General features: G+C 38.4%; 1 long non-coding RNA gene across 1 annotated transcript in view; it reads left to right on the top strand.

The window, feature by feature from the left end:
• LOC120613212 (uncharacterized) overlaps nt 1-10,899 on the top strand; it is a 406,248-nt gene extending 395,349 nt beyond the window's left edge. The window contains exon 8 of the long non-coding RNA XR_005655613.1: nt 10,794-10,899. This is a non-coding gene — a long non-coding RNA (uncharacterized LOC120613212). The remainder of the gene's footprint in view (nt 1-10,793) is intronic.
• The last annotated feature ends 2,329 nt before the right edge of the window (nt 10,900-13,228 follow it).

The raw sequence follows: 13,228 nt of genomic DNA, 5'->3' as shown, positions 1-13,228 counted from the left end.
TGCAGGGGTGAGAGAGGCAGAGGTGTTACTGAACATGTATGCAAATTTTGTCATAGTACATAGTAGCTTTTTGACTAAGTAAGGTAGTTTGGACATATGCAATTATATTACAAGCTCAAATGGAGTTACATATTGGCAGGAAAAATACAAGATGTTATCTGACGGAATTTAGAAAAGATAAAATAACTACTGTCATTACTCTCTGTCAAGTAGAGTTCACATAGCTCTTGGCACTGAGTAGAGAAAGTTTTGATCAATGGGACCATGAGCTGTACCGTGGGCGGTAGTGCATATTATAAGTGCGCGATCATGTACATGCCACAACTCACGAATGGTTACAAACACAGTCATTTAATCTTAGCTTTGATATGTGCTGCTAATAATTTTCTCATAAGAAAATCCTACGAAAGTTAGTTTTCTTCATGATTCATATGAAATAAAACCACTTTTTGCTCTTTACCTTTTATTATTTTAAATGTATTTAATAATTCTTAGGACAATTATTCATTTTCTTGATTCCTCCCATTCTTTAAATTTTACCTGCACTTTTTGCTCTTTTATGCTTGTTTTTGGCAATTTTTTTCTCATTTGAATTTCGCCTACAAGTCAGTAAGGGAAATTAACCAAATTTATTATTTATTTAACAAAATTCATTTAGAGGGGTGGCTATTTAGTCTACAGGCCAATTTTAGTCTTTGGCATGATTTATTGATTTCGGTTAGTGTGCTTTTAGGTTTATTACTCATGATCACACTAGATATTTATGAACCAGTAATTCCGCATGACTTTTTAATAAAGATCATCTGGTTTCACCCATTGAGGAAGCAACAGAGAAGGCAGACACTCCTATACTTTGGGCAATGTATGTTTTTTCTGTTAACCTTTGAGCATGAACTTTCTGATCACAGATGGGGTTGGTATGCCTCTGCTTTCACAGAAGTATTATTAAACTACTCTTACAATTGTGGATGTCAATATTGAACTATTTCAGCTTCAGTTTTGACTGAGGTCCTAATGTAATAAGTGCCAACTGTACCCACGTTCCATAAAAGAGATGCTAGACCACCTGTGTGGGACTTTGCGGAAAGTGGGTGTCGGGTGGGAGGAGGTGTTTTCCTCTCACTTCAGATGCAGTGAGAGGAGTTCTAAAGAAACCATTTGGAGAGCTTGAGGGACACTGAGTATTAGTGCTTGACTCGGGCTTGAGAAATCTGAAAGGTCAGTGTCAGCTTGAAGACACTGCCCCAGTGACAGTGGGGTACAGGGCTACCACTGGCATGGTTGGTATGTGTTATGGGTTAAATTGCTCCCCTTCCAAAAGCTGTGTTGAAGACCCAACTCTCAATACTTGTGAGTGTAACCTAACTTGCAAAGAGGGTCTTTGTAGACGTAATCAAGTTTAAGGTAAGGTAATGCTGAATGAGGGTGGGCCCTAACTCCATAAGTGTCTTTAAAAGAGGAAGAGAAGAGATTGAGACACACAGAACATGGCCACGTGGTGACAGAGGCAGAGATTGGAGTGATGTACCTAAAGGCCAAGGAATGTGAAGATTTACTGGCAAATGCCAGGAGGTGGAGGAGGCCAGGAATGATTCTCCCCTACGAGATTCCGCGGGAGCATGGCCAACACCTGCATTTGGGACTGCTGGTCTCCAGAATTGCAAGATAGCAAATTTCTATTGCTTTGACCCGCTCTGTTTGTCGTCCTTTGTTACAGCATCCCTGTGAAACCAGTTCAGTGTGTGACTGCCAAGTTTGGGCAGTTTCCCATGGACAGATCGTGTGCCATAAGAGAGGAAAAGTGATGGAGACTCATTTTAGATTTTGTCCAAGTGGACTGCTTGACAGGGCAAGGACAGCTCAGCAGAAAGCTATTGGAAGTCGACAGCCAGATGCTTTGGGGCTTAGAGAAGAGTTCTGAGTAGTCCCCCATGGAGGACCGGCACTGAGAACTGCTCATGAAAGATTTCTGTGATGAGGGTCTTCCAGAAACCCGTGAATGCTCCCGAAGGGGAAAGGTCTGCTCTGAACCCCAACATAGCCACATCAGAGCCTGTTACGAAAGCGCTTTCCTGCCCTTTCCCCTAGCCGACCTCCTCTGTTTAGATCCTGGAGATTTAACAGATTCACAGTAGCAAGCTGAAGGGGAGAAATACTGAAATTCAAAGAGAAGGAAAAGAGAAGATCTTCATTCTAGCTGCTTCTACCTTAGGTGGTCAGTATGAGTCAGGGGAGAAGCATTAGCACTGAAGTGAAAACAGAGTTGGTATTAAACTAGCCAAACCGTAGTCATTAATGTCCCAGAATGGACTGGAGGCTGAAGAAGACTTCTTAATGATGTGAGCATTATCAAAAATCATGAGAACTTCCCTAGATGCCATACAAGCCAGGCAGTGGGAGGGGAAGTAAGTGGCAGTAATCACCTTTAAATATGTGATTTAAGTACACGCAAGCAGATTTGGGAAAAAAGTAGCGTTTTCCATTCCACCCTGTGAGTCTTGGTGACTCAATGTATTAGAAACTTTAAACACTATAGGAAAAACTTTTTTCAGACTTGTTTTTAATTTATTCTCACAAGAGGCCTATGAGAAAAGTGGTTCAGGTATTAGTGATAAATAACTAAGAGACATGGACAGACTGACATGGAAGTGGTCTTTCTCTCTTACTGATTTCAGTGACAGTTATTATAGATATTTTTCTCTCTATATTAGTTAGCACAAGATTTTTGAAAATATTGATTTTTTGTTTTTTTTTGTTTTTACTAGAAATTCCAATAATCATACTGGACCAAAGAAGGAAAAAACAAACAAACAAACAAAAAAACACTTCTAGAAAATCTACAATGTCTTTAGATTGAAGAGTTTTTACTCTCTGGTTGAAGGTTCTCTTTTTGACCACTTTCTAAGACTAGAGTTGTATGTTTTAATTGTTAATTTTTGCTGTCATCTCGAGTGAGTGGGCTACCAACTATCACAGTCTTACCGAATGCAATCAGTATTTTTTACATCACATTTTATCAGTTTCATTAACATAAACTGTACACATATAAAATGTACAGTTCGATGTCTTGACATGTATTCACCTTTGAAGCCATCACCACGATAAAGATAATGAACATATTCATCAATTTCCAAAAATTTCTTAATGTCCCATTGTAACCCTTTCGTACCATTTTTTTTCGTGGGATGATTTTTATTTCAGTTTCAACTTCTTTAGTACACATAAGGCTATTCAAGCAATTTCTTCTTGAATCAGTGTTAGCAGTTTATGTCTTTCAAGAAATTTGTCCATTTTATCTGTTATCAAATATATTACCATAAAGTTTTTCATATTTCCTTACGATTCTTTGAGTATCTGTAAATCTGTAACGATACCATCTCATTTTTGCTGTTGATAATTGGCCTTTTCCCCTCCCCCGCATCAGTATGGCTAGTGGTTTATAGATTTTATTAATCTTCTAAAATAGCCAGATTTTGGTTTCAGCGTTTGATTTCCTCTATTGTTTTTCTGATTTCTATTTCATTGATTTCCACTCTGATCTTTGTTATTTTCTTTTTACTGATTACTTCAGATTTAATTTTTCCCCTTTTTCTTCAGGTGACTACTGAGATTTTTTTTTTTTTTAATATAGGCATCTTTGTGCTATAAATTCCACTCATATGATGTTCAGCTGCATCACATAAATTTTGATACGTGTATTTCCATTTAGTTCAAAATACTTTCCGATTGCACTTTTGATTTCTTCTTTGATCCATGGGTTATTTAGGAGAGTGTTCTTCTGGTTTCCAAATATTTAGAGATTTTTCAGAGATTTTTCTGTTGTTGGTTTCTAATTTAATTCCATTGTGGTTAGAGAAGATGCTTTATGTGACTTGAACTCTTTTTAGCCTGTCCCCACTTTTCTCTCCGTACTCTGTGGTTGGGAAACTTTAGGGAATAAGCTGGGGTATTATCTTATTTATTTCTCGTTTTGCAGGGATCACTGTCAGTTGTTGTGAAAGGAAGTGAAACTTTTTCTCTGTCCTCTTAGGGTCTCCAACTGGTCCTGGGAATTAAGTTACCAGAAGACAAATCAACGGGGGAAAAGCTTACACGTTCTATTTTTACATGTACTTGTGAGCCATCAGTAAGAAAATGAAGACCTAAGAAGTGGTTAGGCCTGTGGAAAAGTAACTAATATATATGGGGAGACTAAGAGAAGGTTAGGGTTATTTTAACAAAGTTTGTTTGTACAGATTTCTCTTGGCCTTGAACCCCCACCCCAGTCCCCATCTCTCACGATAAGAATGTTTTTTTCCTCCTGGTATAGGGAGGAAATCTTTCCCTTGGAATTTTTATCTCCTGTTTTTAGAAAAAGGGAAGTCAGCATGCCCTTTTTCATTAGCTGTTTTTCAAACGCCTTTAGCTCAAAATAGTCCGTATGCCAAACCAGAATATTTTGGGGTAGTGTGCTTTGACTCCCCCCCTTAGTTCAGACCCCCTGATGTCTACAAACCCTGTTTTTTTATATATAACTTTTTTATATAGTCTGTCCAGATTTTCAGTTGTTTCAGACAGGAAGGTAAATATGGTCCCTGTTACTCTATCTTATTTAGAAGTACAAGTTTACATTTAAGTTAAATATTCTTTTTATGTGCTTTCATCGAGGCTGGCATATCTGGGTTCTTGATTTAGCTCTGTCTCTATAAACAAAACAGTGACAAAGTAACAAAGAATTTATAGAAAGCAGGCAAAATATGTCCTTGGGTATTGTCTTCCAGGAAGAATCTAGAGTTTAGAAAAAAGATAGTGGGATTTACCAAGTGTATACAATTAGACCATATATATATATATATTTTAATGGCTAATCAGATTTCTAAGGTCGCCGTGAGTATAACACTGTATTTGACTATGAAAATATAGTAGATAACAGGTAAGCTCAAGCTGTGACATAGGAAACATAGGGTTCTGGTTTCTGTGCTGCCACTGTGAGATATTGGCAAGTGACAACTTATCTAAGCATCATTGATAAGAATAGTATGTTGGATTGGAAATAGGTGTCTGGACAACATCAACAGAGATCTAATAAATTCGAGCTGAGGCCGTAAAATCTCTATTTTTATAAAGCTCTATACAGGTTATAGTGATGGAAAACTAGTTTCGGGAACCACCGGTCTAGCCAATCTCTTAAATCCCTTTTTATCCTTAGTCATATATATATTTAACTTTAGTCATGATAATAGTAGCTACTCCTTGGTGAACACTTAATATGCAGTGCCTTGGGTAGCTTACATACATATATCCTCAACTCAAACATTGTCTCACAGTGGATCTTATTATCTTCACTTTCTAAAAGTTGACATTTCTTTCAGTAATTTTCCCAAGCCTACATTTGAAGTCTACCTAGAAAATGATGAACTTAGATTTTTTTTTTTTTTTGTAATCTGGCATCCAGATGGCGCTTTTTCTATTTTATCATGGTGCCTTCAAAAAGACTTTACTCCATATATCCTTAATTGTTTTAATATTGGTTGATTTTAGTCAATGTGTGAAGGTTAAAGATTATTTTGTAAAGCGTTTTACAAACTTTGTAAACTCTTTAGAAGCATAAATAGAAATAGTCTATAGGTAATGGTCAAGTAATTTTAAGATACTAGTACTTTACCGAATACTTATTTATATTAGGCTAAGACTGTATTATATTATTTCAGAAATTTTACATATTCTTAGAATTTGTCTATTATTTAGTAATATTAAAATTGAGTGCATGTATTGACTTACATCCTTCACTGTACCTTAAAAATATGATACTTCATGTCCTTAAGTAATTTATAGGCACCTATTATTTTCATATCTCTCTTCCCTTCAAGCCTCTTTCACTTATCATCTCTTTATGTTTTTCTACTAAATAGCTTGTGTCAGTGTGTAAAGGTTTTTTTTTTTTTTTTTACCGTTTTTTCCTTTTCATAATTCATGACCGTACTTATGAAATGTACCTTCTGGGTGCTTATTTCTCTGTTCAACTTTAAAACACTTGATGTTGTTATTTCACATTGGAAATGGGCAGAGATATTCACATCATCTAGATTTGAGAGAATAAATGTGTTTTATGGTTCAGATGTAAATAAACAGCCTTTAGTACTATGTTTCAGGTGAAGTAGAAAATATTTGCATTTTAGAAGTTCTACCAAGGTTCTAAGGAAGAATGAAATTAATGCAAATGAAAATTTTTTTTTTTTTTCGCTTTTACCCTGGCCAGATTTTTTTAAGTATTTGCAATCTTTACGTGTAGAGTGCTTTCAGTATTTGGGGGGAATGCTTTGGATGTAGGTCACTGATTTAAATTCTACCCATTCCCTCCCTTTCCTACCCAATTGCCTTTGTCTTCTGTCTCTCTCTATTTAATTGGAGCTTTTCTCAAACTTGAACTGATCTGAATGAAGTTACAAAGTGAAATTAACCAATTCCCTTGAAAGAAGTGGGGGTAGCTGATACTTTAGAAAGCTTGTTAATTTCTCTTTTCACACTGCCTCCCTGCCTGCTCTCAGGCCTCACTGGGAACCCCTGGAGGAGGGAAATTAACAAGCCCCCTGAAGCTGAACCACTACAGCCTTTCAAGGGAATTGGTTAATTTCACTTTGCTGCTCCATTTGGAGCTGCTGGGGGTACGGGTCTTAAGGGAAATAATAGGACCTAGTGCTTGAAATCCCTTTACGTTTTAAAAGAAAATTCTGCTAAGTTCGCTTATCAAACTCAAAAATGGTGTTCGCCATATGCCTGTGGTCCTGCTTTACACACCGGCACAAACTATTTGTATTTTTCCTTCAATTTCCATTTCTTAAGCCAGGTGGAGACGATTTGCCAAATTCTTTTTGATTCCTAATACTTATGGAATAGATTTCTTTTCTCAATATTCAATGATTACCTTTATCGGTAATCAATAAATAGCTAACATAGTTATGTTTTCTAGTATAGTTCTGTCTAGAGCGCCCTTTCTTCCTTTCCCGTTTGAGAATCTAAAATCCTTTCTTTGGTCCCAATTTAGGAAACTCAGTCATGGCCTCTTGTGGCAGAACGGTTCTCCATCAGGCCCGTTTTCAGGCTTCGCCCAGAGGGCATTATAGAAAGGAATCAGATGGCCCCAGGTAGCTCTTAAAGAGCTCTCATCCCTGATTCTCTGAACACTTCTGAAACATTTGCAAACTCTTAAATTCACATCCCACTCCTTCCCCAGGTTAATATAGTCAACGAACGTTAACAGTTTTAAAGTATACTCTTGGGGCAGCCCATCATTAACCTCTTTACTTCCTGCATCTTAACCAGTGAGTTCTTCTCAGGTCCTCTCGAAGGTGTTTTAACGATGGAGCTTCATCGTGACTAAATTTCCTTAGTTCCCACTTGTGGAGAAGTTTCATAAAAATCTTGCTCGGAGTCTCAGATAAATTGCTTTTTGTCTTTCTATGTATGACCCTTCAGTTAGTTGCAGAATAATGACAGCAAACTTGAGATGGGCTTGCAACAGTTGACATTCAAAAACGTCACGGCATTTAAAGTAACTTGTATTACCCGCAGGCATTTCTGACAACCAGGGGTCGATGCTTCTTTTTGATATTAATTTACACGCGTTCCTGTGGATCATCATTTGCTGATGAGTGCTATTGTGTCGGGAATGTATTAAAAAATATCCTTTTTGAAAATCACAGAACACTCTAGTTTTGACATCAGACAAGTGAATCTGTTCTCATTTTCCCAACATCTTATCTTGGCTTGTACAAATCCTGCAGGTTTATGATGCATCACAGGATCCTTCATGACTTCCCCTCGTTCTTCAACATAAAGCTGCCACTTACACTAAAACAAGCCTGATAAGATTGTCTTATGGACCCAATTCATTTAAACAGAACACTGCTGCAGACATTAATGTCCTTTTGCTGTAGGTCTTCTCTGCCCGAGTTAGAGTATTATGCTCAAGTTAGAAGGATGAGGTAGAGATGTGCGATACCCACAAAAACACCATTTACTCCCAAAGGATTAGAGCCTTAAATATCAAGATGTTCATTCTAATGCGAATGGAAGAAAAATGCTGTTTTTGCACTTTCTCAGATGAGGCCATAGTCTTCAACCGTCTACTATACTGTCCTGAGTAAGTGGACAATGAGAAGGATAATAAGCCATGGTTCATTGTAGATGTTAGCCCACATCCAAATACCCGAATGACCTTCTCTCAAAGCTGTTTTAAATAAATGGTGTATAAAATACTTACCTAGAGAGTCATAAATGGCCAAGGTAATATTTGAGGCCTGTGGGAGGTACTCATTTCAAAAATGCCATGCTCTGTCACCTCTAATGATCTTGGGCTCTTCGTTTAGCTGAGAGTTGGCTTTTTAATGAACAAATGCCCTAACCAGTCCAGATGGCCTTCTTATTATGGCCATATATTTTGGAGGTGAGATAGAGAGGAAACTGATATAAGAAGGTGGAAGAGCAGCAAAAGAACCTCTAGGAGGTGGAGGGCATCGTTGTCCCCATCAAGGTGATGATACATTTGGTGGGCTGAAGGTGTTTGCGATAGTGACTGCCAGCTGAAGAATTAAGCCTGACATTTTGTACCCCTAAACTTTGAGGAGAGCAGGTTTATCTGAGTGTTTCTTTGGCTACAAATCTGAGCTCGTGAGCACAAAGTCCAGCCGATAATCAGTGTATGTGTCCGTTCTCGTGATTCGGACGTCCCCTGAAGTTATGAAACAACGTTGGGGACGTCCGAGGCAGTCCAGGAAGTGCTGGAGCAAGTGAATGGCTCCTAGACTTTTTGGAATGTCTTGGATTCCTATAGCTAGGGAAGGAAGGAGAAAGAATCTATAAATCATTTATCAGTTTCCACTGGTTATGTTGGTCCAGAACTGTCCCAACAGAGGTAGTCCTGGTGGGTGGACTTAAAGACAACCATTTGTCTTCCCAAGAGTGACTCACTGCTTCAGAAACTCTCGGAGTCTACTGGGATCTTGGTAAGAGTTAAATACAAATAGTGCGGTCGCATCAGGGGCTTTTAAGTCAGATAACAAGAGGGACTGGACGTCCACTGTCATGACCTCTGTTTCAACTGGCTTGAGTCATAGAGCAAAAGGACATTCCGTTCTCTGTGACGATGGATTATGACTCCTAAACAGCTCCACCCCTCATGGAAGCATCTCTTCTTTAGACTGAAACAACATTGGGAACTAAGGGCCCTAGCTTATGTTAGCAATTTTAAGCGCACTTGAAAAATTATATTTGGTACATCTTTGGACTTTGAACGTAGCTAGATACCACCTTAAAACACATCGTGCCAAATGACATGAGCCTAATCACATCTGGAAAAATCAGTGGCTTTTTATCATCAAACAAAGACATTCGCTAGATAGGGATGCCAGACTAACCATGGCACAAATGGCGTGTGATAATTAATATAATAAAATTCCATGTGACTTACTTGTCACCTAGGTACGGAGTAAATCTGAATGTATATTTACAGCATATTAATTGTTTCAGCATTACACTCGTTTCCAGCATCTTTTAGAATTCTGATTTTTACAATTTTGTATAATGTTTTTGTTTACAAGACCAGAAGTTAAAGAAAGTTAGCTTACGGGAATTCCTTTCAATGTGTAGGACTCCGGATCCAAATGGTATTTACCAAGAAAGTTATATATCTAGTTCAGAATCCTGCCATTTTGTTGATTTATAGAAAGAAGTGAGTAGATAGTAAATGGTTTAGCCATTCGCTTTATTTTTCATCCCGATTTGTGTTTGTAACCTATGCAGTCGGGAAGATGAAATCAGGGGTCTGGCAAAGGTATTGGTCAGGGCATGTTTAATTCAGAGGAGGTGAGAAAGGAAGAGTTAAAGGAATTTTTTTGTATGCTGAATGGGGCTTTTCTGCCGAACAACACTCCATTGTCTGGGAGCAACAGCTCTTGAATATTAAAACAGAACCATTTTGTCTTGTTCTGTTGCCATGGAAGATGAGAAGGTGAATTTGGAAAAGCAAACAGGAAAAGCCCTGAAGAAATTAGATTGTGTATATGAAGGCAGTTTGCCCGGTGGTTTTCTTTTTTTTGCCCAAAGTGTGTATGTGTGTGTGTTTGTGTGCACACATGTGTGTATGTGTGCATGTGTGCGCGTGTGTGTGCGCGTGTGTGTGGGAGAGGAACAGGGCACATAGCCCTCCTTGCAGTGTTTCGAAGACAGATGAGAGCTGTCATTGTTGCCCTTGAGCCACTGCAGCCTGGGAGCTATGACAGGGTGAGACTCCTATGTAAGTGGCGTATACACTGAGTCTGTCCTTCCATTGAGTATTGCCAGGTACATTTACTGTACCACCTTAGGGGAAGTGCAAGTTTTTTTTTGTTGTTTGTTTGTTTTGGTTTTGTATTTATGTGGCCATACCTAGCATTATTTTGTCCGAGGGAAGAAAACGAAAACATATCTTTTATCTCCTTGGATCAGAAATCTTTCTCTATGTTGTGCTCCAATAAAAAATAAGTTCAAGATCTCAGTCGTTTAGAAAAATGACAGTTGATTTCTCAATCTGTCTGTGTAGATTCTAGGAAATCTGTGGCTGTTCATCACGTATCATCTTTTTATTTTTTTAATTAAATTTTTAAAAATTTTTAATTTTTCAATTAGGGTTAATATTCAGTATTATTTTACATTAGTTTCAGGTGCACAGCATAGTGATCAGACATTTATATAACTTACAACGTGATCTCTCTGATAAGCCCAGTGCCCATCTGGCACCACATATTCATCGCATCTCTTCTTCATTTATGATCCAGACTAAAGGGAAAGGCCTTATTTCAGTCTCGCGATGGGAGAAGGAGCAACAGCAGAACCATGTCGTGGCACTTGAGTCATCTGCCTTGGTGATGCGTATATTACTTACATCGCATTGGCCCTGGTAAGTCACATGGTCAAGCGTGCTGTAAGCGAGGTGGTGGTGGAGTACGCCTTTCCCAAGAGAAGCACTGCAAGTCACATGGCAAACTGGGAGACCTCTATCCTCTTTTATAAGGGGAATGGAAGGGAGTAATCGAGTTGAGTAATGCCATTTCCATCGCTCCTGGTCTGTTTTTGAAAGCTCGTGGAAGTGATATGTGACACTTTTGAGGCTGTGAATCTTCCTTCTTAGGACCAGGAGAGAAATCGGAAATCAGGGTGCTGTCAGGGTTGGTTCCTTCGAAAGGCTGTGAAGAAAAGATCTGTTCCTCTCCCCTTGGCCTGTAGATGGCGAATCCCTTATCTTCACGTAACTCTTGGGTCAATTCCATACAATTTCACAGGGCCAGGTACCATGAGTTATTATAAAGATGAGGAAAAGAGGTTTGGCTTTTAGAAGATCAATATCTAGTAACCCACAGTTCTTTCCATATCTCATTGTAAGGGCATACCGTGATCTTTTAAAATTGAGTTGCTTGCATAAAAGATCTGGAATAATGCCTGCATTTTAAAGCCAGCTGGCGTTTCATTATAGAGTGCGTCTGTGTTCACGGGTGGGAGGAAGGGAGGGGCACCACTGCCAAGAGACCAGCTAAGGCCTTCTGACTCTTGGCTCCGTGCGATTTCCCACCACCCACATTCCCTCTCACCTGGGTAGATTTTGGAGTTCCTCCTCTGATGCGTGACCTTTCCTGAGTCTGAGCATTCACACACACTTTTTTTTCCCCTCTAGATTCCTGTTTTCCCTTTTTTTTTTTTTTTTCCCACTTGCAAGCTCCTACTGACCCTTTAGGTCTAAACTGAGAGCCACTTCCATTTCCAGGTCCTTCCTGACCATCAAAATTGTGGTCAGGTGCCCATCTGATCGACCTCCTCGGTAATCTATATTTCACCTATCCAAACACCAATACTTCAGCAATCGGCTGTCTACTTAGACGTTTTTACCACTAACCTGAAAATTCTCTGAAGATGGTAGGAGTACCTACCATATTTTGTTACTTTTGTATTTCCAGTGTCTACCACAGACTCTGGGCACATTACAGTCTACCGAAATGTATTTTGGTGACTTAGGAATTAGTACATGAGCAGGTGATGGTGAGGTTAATTTGTACTTATTTTAATAACCCACAGTGGACTTGCATTTAGAGGCACACATTCATTTCCAAGGAGCTATATCAGAATATTCAGTGCTGTTTTTTGTGATAATATTTGATATCAAAAATGACACTAAAATTGATGTTGGTGTTTGTATAGATATTTTTAAACATTAAGCACATAACACAGAAAAATATTGCTACAAGTTATGAAATTAAGTAGTTGACCAAAGTAAGCTGTGACAACTCTAGTTTTTGTTCAGGGGTAACGATGTAAAACCAGGGCTGCCAAATCTACTTCAACTCATCTACCTTCTAGAACTATAAAATAATAATTTACAAGTGACCTTAAAAATCCCTTATCTAACTTCTAAACAATGTAAGAATTCCTGTAATAATATCTGTGGAAAGTGGCCCTCTAGCCACTATTTTAATTCTTTAGAATTATCTTATCACCATACGATCATTCTAAAACTCCAAATAGAAATAAATGTGATATTAACACCTACCTTACCTGAGGTTCTAATCTGTGCTGGATGTCGAATACACATCATCTCATTTAGTTTTCACAGCGACCACATGATGTAGGTGTTACTACCTCCGTTTTACTACAGGGTAATAACCAACACAGAGAGAAATTGACAAACACTTCCAAGGTCCACAGCTAACGATTACTTGTGATGACATTTTGCATTCTTGCCTCAGTGACTGTACGATCCAAAGCCTTTCTTCAAGGACAGTATACAGCTTCTCAGAGAATGCATTTCCTTCTATTTAATTAAAAATTTTATTTCCCTTCATACAATTTTTATTTTTTTAGAGCAATCCAGAAAAATCTCACATCCCTCTTTTTCAGCCCTGTCCTTCAGAAATTTGAAAATAGATATTTATATACCACCTAACACTTTTCCTACTAAACTGAGACATCTGTTTTGAATTGAACATTTTCCTCCAAAATTTATGTATTAAAGTCCTAACCCTCAGTACCTCAGAATGTGACCTTAACTGATGATAGGTGTTTATAGAAGTAATCAAGTTAAAGTGGACATCAATTTGATATAACCGATGTCCTTATATAAAGAAGAATTTGGACACAGAAGCGTACATAGAGGGAAGGTGATGTGAAGATAAGGGATTCGCCATCCACAAGCCAAGGGGAGAGGAACAGATCTTTTCTTCAC

This window comes from Pteropus medius, unplaced genomic scaffold (genome assembly GCF_902729225.1).
Source record: "Pteropus medius unplaced genomic scaffold, Ma_sr-lr_union100, whole genome shotgun sequence".
Taxonomy (NCBI): Eukaryota; Metazoa; Chordata; class Mammalia; order Chiroptera; family Pteropodidae; genus Pteropus; species Pteropus medius.
Note: the sequence above shows the minus strand (reverse complement) of the source record. Positions and strands in the feature narration are given on the sequence as shown.